A 20,129-nucleotide genomic window follows, 5' to 3' on the forward strand; every position below is an offset into this window, starting at 1 on the left:
GTTTGGGCACGCTGCAGGGCTGAGAAGGGAGGGAGCGGCATTTGGCTTTTGGAGCGCAGATTTAGCTTGGTAATACAGGGTGGGCCATTTATTTGGATACACCTAAATAAAATGGGAATGGTTGGTGATATTAACTTCCTGTTTATGGCACATTAGTATATGGGAGGGGGGAAACTTTTCAAGCTGGGAGTTGACCATGGCGGACATTATGAAGTCGGCCATTTTGTATGCAAATTTCGTTTTTTCAATGGGAAGAGGGTCATGTGACACATCAAACTTATCGAGAATTTCACGACAAAAACAATGGTGTGCTTGGTTTTAACGTTACTTTATTCTTTCATGAGTTATTTACAAGCTTATCTTTGTTTACAGCTATTGACATGTCGCAGAGGTTAACACGTGAGGAGCGGATATAAATTGTGTTGATGTCTGGTGAACGCAGTACCCGGGTCATTGCAGCAGATTTCAATGCAAGACACCCTACGAGACCACCCATCTCCCATGCTACAGTTTGCAAACTGCTTGCCAAGTTTCATGAAACTGGTTCAGTGTTGGATTTGCCCAAATGTGGACGCATGAAAACTGTCACTAATGAAGAAACATCAGTGGCTGTCCTAGCTTCATTCAGCAAGAGCCCACAGTGTAGCACTCGCCGCATGTCACTGGAGAGTGGCATCAGTCAAACATCCCTTCGGCGGATATTAGCTACTCACAAATGGCACCCTTACAAACTCCAGCTGCTGCAGCATCTCAACGAGGGTGACCCAGATCGGCGCACTGAATTTGCAGAATGGGCAAAACAAAAATTGGAACAGGACCCTCAGTTTACACAGAACATTTTGTTCAGTGATGAGGCAAACTTTTATGTGAATGGTGTAGTTATCAAACAAAACCACCGCTATTGGTCTGACACTAACACACATTGGATAGATTCCTCCAAGACTGTTGGAACACAAAAATTGATGGTATGGTGTGGTATATGGGGTACAAACATAGTGGGGCCATTCTTCATCAATGGAAACCTCAAGGCCACGGGATATCTGAAATTGCTACATGATGATGTGTTTCCCTCTTTATGCACTGAAGCTGGCATGTTCCCTGAGTTTTTCCAGCAAGATGGTGCACCACCACATTATGGGTGTCAGGTCCGAGCATTCCTAGTTGAACAGTTTCCTGGAAAGTGGATTGGTCATCGTGTGCCAGTTGAATGGCCCCCTAGGTCTCCCAATCTGACCCCCTTAGACTTTTATCTTTGGGGTCATCTGAAGGCAATTGTCTATGCTGTGAAGATACGAGATGTGCAGCAACTGAAACTACGGATACTGGAAGCCTGTGCTAGCATTTCTTCTGCGGTGTTGCTATCAGTGTGTGAAGAGTGGGAGAAGAGGGTTGCATTGACAATCCAACACAATGGGCAGCACTTTGAACACATTTTATAAGTGGTCAGAAACTTGTAAATAACTCATGAAAGAATAAAGTAACGTTAAAACCAAGCACACCATTGTTTGTCTTGTGAAATTCTCGATAAGTTTGATGTGTCACATGGCGCTATTCCCATTGAAAAAACTAAAGTTGGATACAAAATGGCCGACTTCAAAATGGCCGCCATGGTCAACACCCAGCTTGAAAAGTTTCCCCCCTCCCATATACTAATGTGCCACAAACAGGAAGTTAATATCACCAACCATTCCCATTTTATTTAGGTGTATCCATATAAATGGCCCACCCTGTAGTATTGTTTGGCTGCTGTTTCAGTTTATAATGTGGGGGCATATGTGATCTGTGCGGAGTACATCAGGGCATAATAAGAGGGCATAATAATGGGGTAAATAAATAATAATCGGCAGATATGTGGCCAGTGTCGCACTGATAAATGGTGCCCAATCTTATCCTCTTTTGGAACACTGCACATTTTGCATCACCATATTCTGAGAGCCAGAACTTCTTTATTTTTTCTTCACCGGAGCTGTGTGAGGGCTTATTTGTGCAATGGGGCCTGAAACATTTTCAAGCAAAATTTGTGTCCTTATAGCCTTTGAGTGCTCCCTTCCTTTTGGGCATTACCATGTGTCCAGCCTGGTCCTCATAAGCTTTAGTACATGGCAGCCCGGAGGCCATTGTCTGGCCTCCGTTTGCCGTGACAAGGATCGCCAGCGCCGCATGGCGGTTAACTGTTGAAGCGCGGACGTAACTTCACGCCCAAGTACGCGAAGGTACTGTTCACCAGGACGTGCATTTACGCCAAGGTGCGCGAAGGGGTTAAGGTGTCTAGTTTTCTAAATGGGGTCATTTATGGGGGATTCATATCGTTCTGGCAGCTAAATGCCTATCCAAATGCCTATCTAAATGTGCAGTGTTTTAATACAAAAATTTACAGAAACATTCAGAGAAAATGTGGTATCATAATTAGAGATGAGCGAACCGGGACAACCGAACCCGGTTTCGGTCCGAACATCGTGAAAAGTTCGGTTCACAGCGAATCCGAACTTCACCGGGTTCGGCCGAACACGTTTTGACCGAACCCGGCTACATTTTGGCGCCTGCCACATGTTAGATCTAAAATGGAGGATTTCAAAATATCACCTGACATCAGGCTACCCCATAATGCCTTGCAAACGGCTCTCCCAGCCAATCGGGAGGCAGCATAGGGGCGGGCTCAAGCCTGCAATAATAGTCTATGCATGGAGCTCAGCGGCCATTTTACAGACAGGAGCTGTAGGGATAGCATCTCTGTGCAGTAAGGGAAAGCTTTAGGAATGTAAAAGCCAGGAATCCAGCAATCGAAGGGGCTCATCCACTACAGCGGGAGTCTACTCTGAACATCCAAATTGCAATACAAATTCTCCATTTGCCAAGCCAGTGTGTGAATAAGCTTTTATAAGGGGCTCATCCCCGTTGCATGGGTTAACATCCAACTTGCAATCCAGGCAGGCAGCTGTAGTACTACAACGCCCACCATTCCCTGAGTGCACAGTGGCTGATAGAAATTCTCATTCATTGCCATTTGCCAAGCCAGTGTGTGAATAAGCTTTTATAAGGGGCTCATCAACGTTGCATGGGTTAACATCCAACTTGCAATACAGGCAGGCAGCTGTAGTACTACAACGCCCACCATTCCCTGAGTGCACAGTGGCTGATAGAAATTCTCATTCATTGCCATTTGCCAAGCCAGTGTGTGAATAAGCTTTTATAAGGGGCTCATCAACGTTGCATGGGTTAACATCCAACTTGCAATACAGGCAGGCAGCTGTAGTACTACAACGCCCACCATTCCCTGAGTGCACAGTGGCTGATAGAAATTCTCATTCATTGCCATTTGCCAAGCCAGTGTGTGAATAAGCTTTTATAAGGGGCTCATCAACGTTGCATGGGTTAACATCCAACTTGCAATACAGGCAGGCAGCTGTAGTACTACAACGCCCACCATTCCCTGAGTGCACAGTGGCTGATAGAAATTCTCATTCATTGCCATTTGCCAAGCCAGTGTGTGAATAAGCTTTTATAAGGGGCTCATCCCCGTTGCATGGGTTAACATCCAACTTGCAATACAGGCAGCCATTGTAGTACTACAACGCCCAGCATTCCCTGACTGACTGGCACCTTATGAGTCACTGATTTTCCGCCAGTCCGAATAACAATTTAAAAGGGCCTCATTTCTGTCTAAGGGTTTAATTCAACGTGCTAATTAAGTACAGCCGGTGCCTTTGGTGCTATTATACAAGTCACAGCATACACTGACTGCCACCTTTTCACAGTCACTCATTTTCAGCCAGTCCCAATAATATTTTATAAGGGCCTCATTCCTCTAGTAGGGGAAGGGGTTTTGGTTCAACTTGCTGCACTCCAGCAGTGAAATGTCTGGTAAAAAAAAGGTTGTGAAAGGATGGGGTAGAGGAAAAAACACCCATGCCATGTCCTCTTCCAGTCCAAATGTTAGATCTGTTGGTGCCAGTACCAGCATTTTTGGCACAAGACATGTGCCCAGTTCTACTAGTAGCAGCAGCCATGTGCCTGCTGGTAGTAGTAGCAGTATCAGCAAGCCAGAGTTGTCCATCTCCTCCGGTGGGCGGGTTATTTCAGACCATACGGCCATTGTGGACTGGTTGGCTGGCTCGCGGTCATCTCAGCAGGAAGACTCTGACGATCTGGCTTCAAGCCAGGTTTCGTTGGATTGCAGATCCTCTACAGTTCCTTGGCACAGTGACAGTAGTAATATGAGTATTTCTAGCGTTTCCATTCCATCATCTATGTCTTCACTCCCCCTTACTAGCGGGAAGCCATCTTTCCTGAGAGTCCTAAGAGACATCTCCTCGGGTGCGAAGGAAGATACTGAACAACATAGTGATGATGATTTGTTTTCCGCGAGTCAGCCAACGGAGTGTGTTGCGGCGGTGGAGGTGGAAGCGGTGTCCGAGACGCATAGCTGTGGGGGTGTTGGTGGTGGCAGACGCAGTAATGAGGGGGGGGGCATGGAGCCCGCCAAGATGTCACATCACAATACAGTGACAGAAGTGGCGGGGATGATGAGGAGGGCTATGATGATGTTGTTTTAGACAGGACGTGGGAACCAGGTGATGACGGCGTCAGAGGAGGAGGGTAGTAGTGGCGGCACTGGTAGTGATAAACAGCCAAGCCGAGGTAGGGGCAGAAGTAAATCTGCAAAACGTTGCAGCGGTAGGGTCAGCTCAGGAGCCGGTGACGGCGACACTGCTGCTGCTGGTGTAGGCTCCCGAAAAAAGCCTGCCAGACAAGGGGCAAGCTCGGGTGGTGGTGGTGGACGTGGTACTACCTCTTTACGGTACTCTGCCGTGTGGCAATTTTTCTGTACCTTCCCGGAGGACGAAAACATGGCACAGTGCCGTATCCGCAAGCAGAAAGTAAGGCGTGGGCAGGGCAGCAATGTAGGAACTACCGCTCTACGTAAACACATGGAGCGGCATCACAAGGCCATGTGGGACAATCGACATGCCCCACCATCATGTACATCTAATGAAGACCCCTCTGCCGCTGCAGCTGCTGCTCCTCCGAGTCCCTGTCATCTAAGTAGTAGCCAGGCCTTATCCACCATCTCTTTGTCATCATCATCGCTGTCATCTAGTGCTCCTCCAACGTCCCGTCAGTTATCCATTACGGAATCGTTGTCCAATAAGCAACAATATATACCCAGTCATCCACTTGTCGTACGGCTTAATTCACACCTGGCTAAGTTTTTGGTGGTGCAGTCGCTGTCGTACCACCTGGTCGACTCCGCCGGCTTCAAGCAATTGATGGCGTGCGCTCAGCCTAGGTGGCGAATAGCTAGCCGCCATTACTTCTCCAAAACAGCTGTCCCTGCCTTGCACAAGCACGTGGAGGAAAAGGTGGGCCAGTCCTTGCAAATATCCGTGTGCAGCAGGGTACATGCCACCGTCGACACGTGGAGCAGCAACTATGGGCAGGGACAGTACATGTCTTTCACGGCCCACTGGGTCAATATTTTGCAGTCCAATGCACCACCGCAGCAATGCCAGTCATTACCACCTCCACGCTTGTATCTTTCTGGTTCAACTCCGGACACCAGGCGCCTACCATCCTCCTCCTCCTCCTTGCCCTCTTCAATAGAGGTCTTCCTGTCCCCGACAGGACACAGCGTATCTTCCACTCCTCCTCCCTCCTCTTTTCATAGGTGCAAGGTGAAGCGCCACAACGCTGTCTTACACCTGCTGAGCCTGGGCGAGAAAAGCCACACAGGGCAGGAGCTGCTGCTGTGCATCAAGGAGGAAATCGCACGCTGGCTGTCTCCTCTGAAACTCACACTGGGCAATGTTGTCTCTGATAACGGGAAGAACGTTGTGGCTGCACTGCGTCTAGATCACCTGACACACGCTCCTTGCATGGCACATGTGATCAATCTGGTCATAACATGCTTCTTAAAATCATATGTTGGTTTGAAGGGTGTGCTGGCTATGTCCAGGAGGGTTTGCATTCGCTTTAGACGTTCGTATGCATTTAAGCACGCCCTCCTGGACTTGCAGCGTCAAAACAATCTCCCAGAACACAGCCTGATTTGCGATGTTCCAACACGCTGGAATTCCACCCTGCACATGTTGGACCGTCTGTACGAACAGCAGAAAGCCGTGACTGATTTCCTGATGCAGCAGACGGGCAGCGTTTGGAGCCAGTGTAATTTCGAGCTCAGGCACTGGCAGCTGGTTAGAGACGCATGTCGCGTTTTGAGGCCCTTTGAAGAGGCCACATGATTTGTGAGCCGTGAAGCTAGCGGAATGAACGATGTTATGCCGCTGATATTCATTATGGAGCAAACGCTCACAGCGATGATTCAGCAAAGGCTGGAGGAAGGATCACATCTGGCTATGGATGTTGAGGAGGAGGAGGAGGATGAGGATGAGGATGAGGAAACAGGACCTGAAGAGGAGCTGGATTTGGAGATGGAATCACAGGAAGGGATAGGGGACGAGGCAGCCGCACAACATGACAGTGATGATGATGACGAGTCTGACGACGACCTTGATGATGGACAACCATGGCAGTATGGGGCGGAGATGGAACCAACCGGGCCCTCTGAAACGCTGGCCAGGATGGCGAGCTGTATGCTTCGTTACTTGCGCGCTGACTGTCGTATTGTTAGTATGAAGCAAAGAGATGAGTACTGGATAGCCACACTTTTAGACCCTCGGTATAAAGCCAGAATGGGGGAGTTTTTTGCGCCTTCCGAGAGGGAGGCAAAATTGGGTTATTATCGAGAGAAGCTATGTAGCCAGCTTGTCACGGCTTTTAAACGGCAAACACCTTCTGCAAGCATGTCTGACCGGGGGGCCACTCTCCGCTCCCCACTGTCTCATCGTTCCACCGCCTCTGGCAGAGCTACCTCTGCAATAGGCGGCAGCCGCAGCAGCAGCCAATTCAGTTTGGAAAATATGATGACAACATTTTTACATCCAATATCCCGACCTGACACACATCGTAGTCACCAAAGGGATGTTCACCATCACCAGCACCTAAACAACCAGGTTCACTCGTACCTGGACTGTGCCCTTTCTCCGTCAGAAATCCTGTTCCCAGACCCCATGGACTTCTGGGTCAGCAGATTGGATCATTGGCAAGAACTGGCCCAGTTTGCCATGGGTGTACTGTCTTGTCCACCCTCCAGTGTAGCGTCAGAGAGGGTATTCAGCGTGGCAGGGGGCTTCGTCACCCCTAAGCGAACAAGATTGTCCGCCAACAGCTTGGAAAATCTCACGTTTCTGAAAATGAATCAAGCGTGGATCGGTGAGGATTTTAAAACCCCTGTGCCTGATGCCACTGATTAGATCTGACATTGCTGCTGCCGCTGCCGCCTGCTACTGCCGCCTGCTACTACTGTCCTGTCCACTCTTTTTTTAATGTGCCGCTGTTGGTGCTGCTACTACTTCTACCACCAATCCACCCCCAGTGCCGTCTGCTACAAGCAGGCCTGCCCTATCACAGGGCTTAGTCTGTGACTGTCCAGTCTGTTTTAATGTGCTGCTACTACTACTACCACCACCCGTGCTGTCCGTTGGCTACCTCTACTACCACCAATAGATCTCCACTGCCGTCTGCTACAAGCAGGCCTGAGGCCTGCCCCACCACAGGGCTTTGTCCTGTGACTGTCCAGTCTGTTTTAATGTGCTGCTACTACTGCTACCACCCTTGCTGTCCGTTGGCTACCTCTACTACCACCAATACACCTCCACTGCCGTCTGCTACAAGCAGGCCTGCCCCACCACAGTCTTTTTTTAATGTCCTTTTTTTATCTTGGGGATTGTAAAATTCTGCCAAAGTTTATTTTCCACATGTTTTGTTCCAAAGGAAGCCTTGGCTTGATCTTCCATGTTGTCTGTGTCTGCCTAGTAACTGACGCCGGTCCTCATACACAGCACCATCCGCAGTACCTCTGACAAGTCTCAGAAAAACAACCACAGGGCTTTGTCCTGTCCACTCTTTTTATGCTGCTGTGCTGTTGGTGCAGCTACTACTACCACCACCACCCGTGCCGTCAGTAGTCCACCACCACCACTACTACCAGTCAATCACCACCAATCCACCTCCACTGCTCTCTGCTTCAAGCTGGCCTACACAACCACCGGGATTCTGTCCTGTCCAGTCTGTTTTCATTTGCTGCTGTTGGATCTGCTACTACAACTTCTACCACCATCCCTGCTGCCGTCTGATACTGCCAGATGATCCTAAAAAAGGAATCATTTTTGTTCTTTTATAGCTTCTTCACTTTCCAGATGCAAAACCTGTTGCTACTCCCAAAAAGGGTTAATTTTTTGAGGACTTTGAAAAAGCAATGGCTAAGTAATGACTTCTTCTTTTACCACCATATATGTATGAACCCCGGCTGGCATCTGCCACCATAAAGGGTACATTTTTTGAGGGCTTGTGAAAAGCCATTGCTTGTTGTTGCTTTTACATCCATGTATGGATGAACCCCGGCAGGCATCTGCCAATAAAAAGGGTAAATTTTTGGAGGGCTTGTGAAAAGCCATTGCTTGTTGCTTTTACATCCATGTATGGATGAACCCCGGCAGGCATCTGCCAATAAAAAGGGTACATTTTTGGAGGGCTTGTGAAAAGCCATTCTTGTTGCTTTTACATCCATGTATGGATGAACCCCGGCAGGCATCTGCCAATAAAAAGGGTACATTTTTGGAGGGCTTGTCAAAAGCCATTGCTTGTTGCTTTTACATCCATGTATGGATGAACCCCAGCAGGCATCTGCCAATAAAAAGGATAAATTTTTGGAGGGCTTGTGAAAAGCCATTGCTTGTTGCTTTTACATCCATTTATGGATGAACCCCGGCAGGCATCTGCCAATAAAAATTGAAAATTTTTGGAGGGCTTGTGAAAAGCCATTGCTTGTTGCTTTTACATCCATGTATGGATAAACCCCGGCAGGCATCTGCCAATAAAAAGGGTAAATTTTTTGAGGGCTTGTCAAAAGCCATTGCTTCTTCTTTTACCACCTTATATGTATGAACCCTGGCAGGCATCTGCCGCCAAAAATGGTTAATTTTTGTACCTTTTTTAACAATGCATTAAGCATACAACATGCACAAGTGCAGTGGTTTCTGTTAGTTATCACCGTGTCCCATCCGTTTTCCTATAGCCATACATGTTGGCGGAACTTTGACACTAACTTTGCCTTAAAGACATAGATAATGCCTTACAGTGCCCCTGTAGATAACGCCATACTTCCCCCCCCTGTAGATAATGCCATACTTCCCCCCCGTAGGTAACGCCATGCACCGCCCCTGTAGATAACGCCATGCAGCCCCCCCTGTAGATAACACCATACAGCCCCCCCCAAAGAAAAAAACGGCCTATAGTTCATCCTACAAAAGGGATGTGTCCCCGATCCACAGGATAGGGGACACATGTGTAATCGCTGGCAGCGATAAGGAGAACGGGGAACCAAAAGTCCCCCAAAGTTCTACATGACAAACCTCGCACTTCCGGAGTCTGCGCAGTTCAATAAAAATGAAAAGAGCGCTAGTCACGCATGCGCACAGGCGCGACCGCTGCACAAATAATTTCTATGGAGCTGCCGACAGACTCCGGAAGTCCGAAGGTTTGTCATGGAGAACTTCAGGGGACTTTCGGTCCCCTGTTCTTCTTATCGCTGCCAGCGATCACACATGTGTCCCCTATCCTGTGGATAGGGGATGCATGTATTTTGTAGGAACAAACCCTTCAGTGGCGTCGCGCTGTAGTGGAGCCTCCGGCCATGTAGGGGGGAGGGGCCCGTGCCGGCGGGCGGCGCAGGCCCCCTCATGCTGCGGGCCCCGTAGCAGCTGCTACAGCGGTAGTTACGCCACTGGAGAAAGGCAAAAACAAGTTGAAATATGGTTAAGGGTAAATACATTTGTGGGCAGAGTAAACAAGTTGAAAATGTAAAAATTTGTTTTGTCTACAATCTTTGTAGCAATGGCTGGACAAATCAAAGTCTCTATGTCTACTAGGAAATCACTAGCTTTGCCTATTATTGAGAGGCAGAAAACCATGTCAGGGTACAGAGGTGCAAAGCAGGAGGTGCTGATAGGAGAGACAGGGAGCTATAGCTCACACGGATCTGTGTAGCATATTCTCCTTTGGCAGTCTCTAGAATAAAGAGAGATTTTCCGGCCACAGAAAAGGCAAGTCTCCTGCAAAGGCTGCTGGCAGTAGCCACAAAGGACCGCTTACTGCATATGCACTGAAAAGTACCTACACTGTTTATGTAGGACACACTGCTGACTAGGGATGCACGATGCATCGAAACTTCGATACTGTTTCGATACTGTGCACCCTCAAATGCTGTGCGGTCGCACAGCTAAGTATAGTAATACATGAATGTATGAGAGCGGGGCTGCAGCTGTGTGATACAGTCATTGCCCCGCCCCTGAGTCCTGGCCAGTGTGCGTGCGGTCAGCGCGATGTGATGCAATCAGGGCTGCACTAATGAGCGGTGGCACTGAAGACAGAAAATGGCGGGCGCACTGCAAAACACCCCCATATTCTGTCTTCAGTGCCTGCGTCGCCGCTCGTTAGTGCAGCGCTCGCCGTATTGCCTAATGCTGACCGCGCGTGCACTTAAAGTTGGGAGCGGGGCAATGGCTGTATTACACAGCCGCAGCCCCGCGGCGGAGTTCAGAGAAATTACCACAGCATTCAAGGGGTAAATGAGAAGGGGGGATACTCTTGGATCGCGTCACAGGTAATCCCTGTCCATATCCTACCATATTTTGTTGCTTGGGCATACTGAGGTATATCTTAACAACTGCCTGTGTACCATAAGTACACATGCTAATGTACTGGCATATAGATATTTTTCCTGTACATTAAAGTTTAAAAATAAAAAGTAAAAAAAATAAAGTAAAGTTAAATAAAAAAAACAACACTTTTTTTTTTTTTTGACAGTAAACATTAACCCCTTAATGACCAGCCTATATTAACCCCTTCCCGCTCCTTGACGTACTATTACGTCATGGCAGCTGTATCGTTCGCGCTCCATGACGCAATAGTACGTCACGGGAGTAACGGCCGTTTCGGCCGTCCTCCCGACACATACAGGAGCTGTGACGCTGCTGTCTTGTTCAGCAGCTGTCACAGCTCCTACAGCGGGGACCGATCGCTGTGTTTCCGCTGATTAACCCCTTAAAAGCCGCGTTCTATAGAGATCGCGGCTTTTTAGGGGTTAAGCTGCCATCGCCGACCTGCTACGCGATAGCGGCCGGCGATGGTGACTATGGCAACCGGACACCAAACAATGGCGTCCGGCTATGCCATAGACGGAAGCCTAGTGGGTCCTGACAACGTCAGGACCCACTATGATTGCTGTCAGTGAGTAGCTGACAGTTCTAATACACTGCACTACGCATGTAGTGCAGTGTATTAGAATAGCGATCAGAGTCTCCTGCCCTCATGTCCCCTAGTGGGACAAAGTAATAAAGTAAAAAAAAAGTTAAAAAAAGATGTGTAAAAATAAGAAAATAAAAGATTTAAAAGTAATAAAAGTAAAAATCCCCCCTTTTCCCTTATCAGTCCTTTATTATTAATAAAAATATATAAACAAACAAATAAACTATACATAATTGGTATCGCCGCGTCCGTAACGGCCTGAACTACAAAATTATTTCATTATTTATCCCGCACGATGAACGCCGTAAAATACAATAATAATAAACCGTACCACAATCACAATTCTTTGGTCACTTCACCTCCCAAAAAATGGAATAAAAAGAGATCAAAAAGTCGCATGTACCTAAAAATGGTACTGATCGAAACTACAGTTCGTTACGCAAAAAATAAGTCCTTGCACGGCTTTATTGATTGAAAAATAAAAAAGTTCTGGCTCTTAGAATAAGGTAACACAAAAAGTGAATGATTGTTTACAAAACGTATTTTATTGTGCAAACGCCATAAGACATTAAAAAAAACTATAAACATCTGGTATCGCCGTAATCGTATCGCCCCGCAGAATAAAGTGAATATGTCATTTATAGCGCACGGTGAACGCTGTAAAAAAAAAAGAATAAAAAAACAATAGTAGAATTGCTGTTTTTTAGTCACCACGCCACCTAAAAATAGAATAAAAACTGATCAAAAAGCCGCATGCACCCCAAGAAAACTACAATGGATTCCTCAAGGGGTCTAGTTTCCAAATTGGGGTCACTTTTGGGGGGTTCCCAATGTTTTGGCACCACAAGACCTCTTCAAACCGGACATGGTGCCTAATAAAAAAGAGGCCTCAAAATCCACTAGGTGCTCCTTTGCTTCTGAGGCCGGTGCTTCAGTCCATTACCGCCCGAGGGCCACATGTGGGATATTTCTAAAAACTGCAGAATCTGGGCAATACGTATTAATTTGCGTTTCACTGATAAATCCTTTTGTGTTATAAAAAAAATGGTATAAAGAGGATTTTCTGACAAAAAAAAAAATTTAAATTTAACCTCTACTTTGCTCTAAATTTTTGTGAAACACCTAAAGGGTTCATAAACTTTCTAAATGCTGTTGTGAATACTTTGGGGGGTCTAGTTTCTAAAATGGGGTATTTCATAGGGGTTTCTAATATATGGGCCCCTCAAAGCAACTTCAGAACTGAACTGGAACCTTAAAAAATAAATAAATGAGGCAATACTTTGCTTCTTACATTATACTGATAATGAGCCGTGCCCACCCCGAGATGACCCCAGTTTTGACCGTTTGTATAAACGGAGACCCCTATTAGACCGTTCCAGTGCCCGGTTTTCCCCAGCATACACCCGAGAAGTGTATTTCTATTGATGAATCCCTGGTACATTTTAAAGGCAGGGTTAAATTCCGCGAGTACCTGCCGGGTAAGAGGGCAAGGTATGGCGTGAAGATGTATAAGCTGCGAGAGTGCATCAGGGTATACCTACAGGTTTAGGATATATGAAGGAAAGGCCACCCCCAAACCAGACTGCATCCTGGACTACAATAGGTACATGGGAGGGGTGGACTTGTCAGATCAAATCCTGAAGCCCTACAGCGCCATGCGGTGTGGTATAAGAAGCTGGCCGGGAACATCATATAGATGGCTTTGTACAATGCGTACGTGCTACGTCGATGTGCAGGCCAGACGGGAACTTTCCTGGAATTTCAAGAGGTGATTATCAAGAACCTAATCTTTAGGGACCAAGAAGGGGGGGCACCCAGTACTTCTGGAAGCGGGGCCACACGCATCGTACCTGGGCGGCAACACTTTCCAGGAGAAGTTCCCCAAACTGGCAAGAAGGGTAAAAGTCAAAAGAGGTGCAAAGTCTGCTATAAGAGGGCGATAAGGGATGACACAATATATCAATGTGACACGTGTCCCGAATAACCAGAGCTCTGTATGAAAGCGTGTTTTAAAATTTACCATACATCCCTTGGTTTATAATTTACCCCAATTTTACTTACCCTGATGCACTCCGCACAGCTTATCCCCCCTCGTCTTTCCCCTCTGAGCCCTGCTGTGTGCCCAGGCAGCTGATAACAGCCACATGTAGGGTATTGCCATACCCGGGAGAACCCACATTACAGTTTATGGGGTGTAGGTCTCCGGTCAAAATGCTCACTACACCTCTAGATGAATGCCTTAAGGGTGTCGTTTTTAAAACAGGGTCACTTCTTGCGGGTTTCAACTGTACTAATACCTCAGGTGCTTCTGCATACATGACTTCGCACTAGAAAATCCCCAGTAGGCCAAATGGTGGTCCTTTCCTTCTGAGCCCTCCCATGGGCCCAAACGGCAGTTTATCACAACAAATGGGGTATTGCGGCCTTCAGAACAAATTGCGCAACAGAATGGAGTATTTTGTTTCTTGTGAAAATAAGAAATTTTCAGCCAAAACTACATATTATTTGAAAAAAATAATTTTGTTTTCATTCCCAGCCCAATTCAAATTAGTTCTGTGAAAAAACTATGGGGTCAAAATAGTCACAACACCCATAAATGAATTCCTTGAGGGGTGTAGTTTCCAAAATGGGGTCATTTGTGATTGGTTTCTATTGCTTTGATAGCTCTGGGGCTCTGCAAATGCGACATGGCACCCGAAAACCAATCCAGCAAAATCTAGACTCCAAAGAACACACAGCGCTCCTTTCCTTCTGAGCCCTCCCATGGGCCCAAACGGCAGTTTATCACCACAAATGGGGTATTGCCGCACTCAGGACAAATTGGGCAACAAAATGGAGTATTTTATTTCTTGTGAAAATAAGAATTTTTGAGCTAAAATGACATATTATTGGAAAAAATATATATTTTTTTAATTCCCAGCCCAATTCAAATAAGTTCTGTGAAGAAACTATGGGGTCTAAGGCGGGATTCACACGACCGGGTCGTTCCCGAGCCCGAGTGTCGGCCGGTAAAATCGGCCATTTTGCCCGGCCGGTTTGCATAAAGTTATGCATCAGTGCCGGGCCGGGCAGATCCGGACAGTGACATCAGCGGCAGCTCCTGAAGGGGAATCCCCATGTGTTCGGGGATTCCGCTTCAGGAGTTTCCCCTGATGTCACTGCCCAGATATGGACAGAGACATCAAGCGCTCTGTCCAGGAGCGGAATCCCCGAAAACACGGGGATTCCGCTCCTTTAAGGAGCTAAAGTGCGGCTAGCACATAGCAGAGCGGGGAGATACCTCCCCGCTCTGCTATAGTGGCGTCGCTGCAGTAGTAGCAGCCGCAGCAGCTGCTGCTACTAGCGGCGCCATCTAAGGTGTCGCCGAGCCAGGGTGCTTTTAACAAGCAGGGGAAGGGAGCCAGCGCAGCGCTCCCTCCACCTGCTGTACACCCCGGCCCTGCAACACAGTGTGCAGCGATGCCATTCGTCAGAATGGCATCAACTCCTCCTCCTCACATGCACTCTGCGCTGTGAGGAGGAGGAGATAGAGCGCAAGCCACGGGAAACCCGGCCATCACTCGGAACACATTCCGGTGATGGCCGTGTAATACCCGGCCCCATAGACTTCTATGGGAGCCGGGCGGCCGGGTGCCCGGGCAAAGATAGAGCATGTCCTATTTTTTGACGGCCGGATTTCCCGGCCGTCAAAAAATCGGTCGTGTGGTCACATTACCCATAAATGAATTCCTTGAGGGGTGTAGTTTCCAAAATGGGGTCACTTTTGGTGGGTTTCCATTGCTTTGATAGCCCTGAGGCTCTGCAAATGCGACATGGCACCCGAAAACCAATCCAGCAAAATCTGGACTCCAACAAACATATAGCGCTCCTTTCCTTCTGAGCCCTCCCATGGGCCCAAACGGCAGTTTATCACCACAAATGGGGTATTGCCACACTAAGGACAAATTGGGCAACCAAATGGGGTATTTTGTTCCCTGTGAAAATAAGAAATTTTGATCACAAATGACATTTTATTGGAAAAAATGAAATTTTTTTCATTTTACAGCCCAATTCAAATACGTGCTGTGAAAAAACTGTGCGGTCAAAATGGTAACAACAACCATAAATGAATTCCTTGAGGGGTGTAGTTTCCAAAATGGGGTCACTATTTGGGGAACCCTACTGTTTTGGCACCTCAACACCTCTTCAAACCTGGCATGCTGCCTAAAATATATTCTAATAAAAAAGAGGACTCAAAATGCACTAGGTGCTTCTTTGCTTCTAGGGCTTGTGTTTTAGTCCACGAGCGCAGTAGGGCCACATGTGGGACATTTCTAAAAACTGCAGAATCTGGACAATACATATTTAGTAGTGTTTCTCTGGTAAAACCTTCTGTGTTACAGAAAAAAAAAATGAATAAAATTGAAATTCCGCAAGAAAAATGAAATTTGCAAAGTTCACCTCCACTTTGCTTTAATTCCTGTGAAATGCCTGAAGGGTTAAAAAACTTTCTAAATGCTGTTTTGAATACTTTGAGGGGTCTAGTTTTTAAAATGGGGTGTTTTATCAGGGTTTCTAATACATAGGCCCCTCAAAGCCACTTCAGAACTGAACAGGTACCTTAAATAAAAGGCATTTGACATTTTCTTAAAAATATGAGAAATTGCTGTTTATGTTCTAAGCCTTGTAACGTCCAAGAAAAAAAAAAGGATGTTCAAAAAACGATGCCAATCTAAAGTAGACATATGGGAAATGTGAACTAGTGACTATTGTGGGTGGTATAACCGTCTGTTTTACAAGCTGATGCATTTAAATTCTGAAAAATGCAATTTTTTCAAAATTTTCTCTAAATTTTGCAATTTTTCACCAATAAACACTGAATATATCGACCAAATTTTACCACGAACATGAAGCCCAATGTGTCACGAGAAAACAATCTCAGAATCGCTTGGGTAGGTTTAAGCATTCCCACGTTATTACCACATAAAGTGAAATATGTCAGATTTGAAAAATGGGCTCTGAGCCTTAAGGCCAAAACTAGGCTGCGTCCTTAAGGGGTTAAACCTTAATGACCAAGCTATTTTTTAAGTTTTTCCATCGTCGCATTCCAAGAGCTATAACCTTTTTATTTTTGCGTCGACATAGCTGTATAAGGTCTTGTTTTTTGCGGGACAAGTTGTATTTTTTAATAGCACCATTTTGGGGTACATATAATATATTGATTAACTTTTTTTTTTTTTGGGGGGGGGGGGATATAGAAAAAAAAAGATATTTTACCACTCTTTTTTTGCGTCCTAAATCTACGTCGTGTGGTTTAAATAACACAATAACTTTATTCAACGGGTTGTTACAATTGCAAAGATACCAAACTTGTATAGATTTTATATGTTTTACTACTTTTACACAGTAAAAACACTTTTTTTTTCAAAATTATTAGGTTTTGTGTCTCCATATTTGAAGAGCAATAACTTTTTTCTTTTTCCGCCGATGCAGTTGTATGAGGGCTTTTTTTTTTTTTTTTGCAGGAAGACTTGTAGTTTTTATTGGTACCATTCTGGAGTAGATACGACTTTTTATCACATTTTGTTTCAACTGCTTCCCAACCGCCGACAGTAAAATCACGTCGGGGCTTGCTGGGCTCTGTGCAGCGCCAACGTGAATTCACGGTGGGTGTTAAAAGCACAATCCGGGTGTCTCAGAGTAGCGCTGACACCCGGATCGCGCTGTTAACGCCTGCCTCTGGTCCCGGCGACATGATCGGGACCTGATTGGTTCAGGTCCCGATCACGTGATCGCAGGGAAAGTTTGTTGTAGCAACGAATTGGAAAGTTTGTTACTGTAACAAACTTTCCCGATGACCGATTGCAGGTGCTGCAGTCGGTGGCATGGCAAAACTGGAGACCATACAACATCCTCCGGGTCTGCCATTCACGGCAGCCTATGAGTACCAGCCGGAGGCTGATCCTCATATGCTTCCTGTCAGTGTGACTCTCAGGCTGGGTTCACACGACCTATTTTCAGGCGTAAACGAGGCGTATTATGCCTCGATTTACGCCTGAAAATAGGGCTACAATACGTCGGCAAACATCTGCCCATTCATTTGAATGCGTTTGCCGAAGTACTGTGCAGATGACCTGTAATTTACGCGTCGTCGTTTGACAGCTGTCAAACGACGACGCGTAAATTGACTGCCTCGGCAAAGAAGTGCAGGGCACTTCTTAGCAACGTAATTTGAGCCGTTCTTCATTGAACTCAATGAAGAGCAGCTCAAGATTTACAAGCGTCACAGACGCCTCGCATAATGCGAGGAGGAGCTTTTACGTCTGAAACGAGGCAGCTGTTTTCTCCTGAAAACAGTCTGTCTTTTCAGACGTAAAAGCCTCTCATCGCGTGCACATACCCTCAGCGTCACACTGACAGTTTATAATACGTTACACTACCTAGGTAGTGTAATGTGTTATATCAGCCATCAGTGCTGCATGTCTTCAAGTAAGAAAAACAAACTAATAAAAATGTTTTGTAAAAGTGTAAAAATAAGTTATAAGTTACAAAAACAAAAAATGTTTTTTTCCCTATAATAAGTCTTTTATTATAGGACAAAAATTAAAACTTTAAAAAAGTACACTTATTTGGTATCACCGCATTTGTAACGACCCAAACTATAAAACTATAATATTATTTTTCCCACACGGTGAATACCGCAAAAAAATAATAAAAAAAACTGTCAGAATCACAATTTTTTGGGTTATCAACCCTCCCAAAATATAGAATAAAAAGTGATCAAAAAGTCGCAAGTACCCCAAACTAGTACCAATAAAAACTACAACCTGTCCCGCAAAAAACAAGCCCCACACAGCTTTTTTGACTGGAAAATAAATCGAAAAGTGATTTTATTGCGCAAACGCCACAAAAAAATAAAAAACTATATACATATGGTATCGCCGTAATCGTCCCGACCCGCAGAATAATGTAAAATGTCATTTATAGAGCACGGTGAACACTAAAAAAAAAAAGAAAAAAAACATTGTTAGAATTTGTTTTTTTGTCACTTTGTTTGCCAAAAAAATCTGAAAAAAAGTGATAAAAAAAATCACATGTACCCTAAAATGGTACCAATGAAAACGACAGATTGTTCCGGAACAAATAAGCCCTCGCACAGCTCCGGTGAAGAAAAAATAAAAAAGTTCTGGCTCTCAGAATATAGAGACAGAAATTGTGCAGTGTCCAAAAGCGGATAAGATTGGGCGCCATTTACCAGTGCGACACCGGTCACATATCTATGAATTATTATTTATTTACCACATGATTATACCCTCTTATTATACCCTGATGTACCCCACACAGCTTACATATAACCTCACATTATAAACTGAAATACCAACAAAACCCCAAACAGAACTATTACCAAGCAAAATATGCGCTCCAAAAGCCAAATTGCGCTCCCTCCCTTCTGAGCCCCACATCGTGCCCAAACACCAGCTTACGCCCACATATGTGATATTTTATATCCGGGAGAATCCGCTCAACATTGTATAAGGTTTTTGTTTTCAGTGGCACAAACTAGGCACGACGTATTGTGCAATAAAATGGTATATCAGTGGAAAATTAAAATGTTCACTTTGCACCATCCGCTGCGCATTAACGCCTTCGTGCACCACAACTTAATAGCATGTCGTGGTGCGGGGTTATATATGGAGCGGGCTCATGCGCTGCGCCCGTTCATATTCTGCAGGTGTCAGCTGTGTATTACAGCTGACACCCGGGACTAACGGACAGGAACAGCGATTGCGCTGTTACAGGAGCCTGTAAAAATGACATTATACTGCAATACATTAGTATTGCAGTGTATTGTACCAGCGACCTAATGATCGCTCGTTCCAGTCCCCTAAAGGGACTAATAAAATGTGTAAAAAAGGTTATTATTAGTGAAAAAAAATATCATATATATACCCTTTCCCATGTTTCCTCTAAAGTAATGTAAAAAGTAAACAAAATTCGTATCGCTGCATCCGTAAAAGTCTGAACTATTACAATATACCATTTTTTAACTCGCACTGGGAAAGCCGTAAGAGATAATGAATTAAAAACGCCAAAATCGCAGTTTATTTGGTCAACTTAGCTTTTTAAAAAAAAATCCTAAAAAGTGATCAAAGTTGGATGTAAAAAAATATGGTACCAATAAGACGACAGCTCGTCCCGCAAAAAATAAGCCCTCACACCGCTCAATCAACCAAAAAATAAAAAAACTGATGATTCCCGGAATATGGTGCAACAAAACGTTTTGTTTTTATAACAATTTTAATTTGTAAAAGTAGTAAAATATAAAAAAAAACTGTATAAATTTGGTATCACCGTAATCGTATTAAGTCTCAGAAAAAATTTAAGTTGTTCTTTTACCGCACGGTAAAAACGAAACCCAAAAAACAATGGAGGAATCACATCTTTTTCCAATTTCATACTGCAAAGAATTTTATTTTCAGTTTCCCAGTACATTAAATGGTACTTTAAATGGTGTCACTAGAAACTACAACTCCTCCTGCAAAAAATAAGCCCTCACACCACTCTATTGATGGAAAAATAAAAGAAGTTATGGCTCTTGGAAAGCGGGAGGGAAAAATGGATCGCTCCTGAAAAGGTTAATAATTTCTACTGAAAAAGCATTTATGACCACATGAGCCATTGCCGTACTTGGGAGAAATTGCTTTACAAATATTGGGGTGATTTTTCTCCTTTATCCTTTGTGAAAATGAAAAAATCTAACAGTTTTGTGGAAAAAATGTTGATAT

The 20,129-nt window shown here is 45.2% G+C and overlaps 1 protein-coding gene across 1 annotated transcript in view; it reads left to right on the forward strand.

Annotated features, from left to right (window-relative positions):
- The window catches only part of HBEGF (heparin binding EGF like growth factor), a 353,504-nt gene that overhangs the window by 176,010 nt on the left and 157,365 nt on the right, over positions 1-20,129 (forward strand). The gene's annotated exons all lie outside the window — the stretch shown is intronic.

The sequence above is a fragment of the Rhinoderma darwinii genome, chromosome 3 (assembly GCF_050947455.1).
Source record: "Rhinoderma darwinii isolate aRhiDar2 chromosome 3, aRhiDar2.hap1, whole genome shotgun sequence".
NCBI classification, from domain to species: domain Eukaryota; kingdom Metazoa; phylum Chordata; class Amphibia; order Anura; family Rhinodermatidae; genus Rhinoderma; species Rhinoderma darwinii.